Raw genomic sequence first — 990 nt, forward strand, 5'->3', positions numbered from 1 at the left:
TGTCTGGGTTTGGTGATTGAATATGGGAAGGATTCCCAGGTAGAGCAGTCTCTGAATTGTCCTTCCTTTAGTCTTTGCTCCATAGTTAGTCTCTACAACTCCTTTCATGGGTATTTTTTCCCCTTTTTAAGAAGGAACGAAGTATCCACACTTTGGTTTTCCTCCTTCTTGAGTTTCTTATGGTTTGTGGCTTGTACTTTGTTATTAAAAACAATGAATTTATGAAATTCTTGGGGAAATGGATGGATCTGGAGAATATCATCCTGAGTGAGGTAACCCAATCACAAAAGAACACACATGGTATGCACTCACTGATAAGTGGATATTAGTCCAGAAGATCAGAATACACAAAGTACAAACCACAAACCATAAGAAACTCAAGAAGGAAGACCAAAGTGTGGATACTTCGTTCCTTCTGCTCCACACTTTGTTTCTGCAACTCCTTCCATGGGTATTTTGTTCCCCCTTTTAAGAAGTAATGAAGTAACTGCAGAAACCAAGAAAATAAAAATAGGTCCACTGCTGAGATAGGTCGAGGTGGTGAGCAATAACTTGGAGAACAGCAGGGTACAAGGATCTGATCAGGAAAATGCAAAAGGGGGGATCTTTAGAAGGTTGAGGGAGGAAAGTTCAGAAGGAGGGAAGATGGCAAAATAACAATAATAACATCTTTAAAGGGATTAAAGAATCATACTAGTAGCCATTTATCTAAAAAATAAGGCATATAACTATACATATAGTCTTAGAGTTTTAGTGTTATGAAGAGACACCATAACCAAGGCAAATCTTATAAAGACAACATTTAATTGGGGCTGACTCACAGGTTCAGAAATTCAGTCCATCATCATTAAGGCAGTGCCCAGGCAGGCACAGTCCTAGAACTGAGAGTTCTACGTCTTCATTGAAAGGAAGCCAGGAGCAGACTGTTTTCAGGCAGCTAGGAGGAGGGTCTTAAAGCCCACTCCCGCAGTGACACACTTCCTACAACAA

The 990-nt window shown here is 40.1% G+C and overlaps 1 pseudogene; it reads left to right on the forward strand.

The window, feature by feature from the left end:
- The window catches only part of LOC116099351, a 99,042-nt pseudogene that overhangs the window by 71,745 nt on the left and 26,307 nt on the right, over nt 1–990 (forward strand).

The sequence above is a fragment of the Mastomys coucha genome, chromosome X (genome assembly GCF_008632895.1).
Source record: "Mastomys coucha isolate ucsf_1 chromosome X, UCSF_Mcou_1, whole genome shotgun sequence".
Taxonomy (NCBI): Eukaryota; Metazoa; Chordata; class Mammalia; order Rodentia; family Muridae; genus Mastomys; species Mastomys coucha.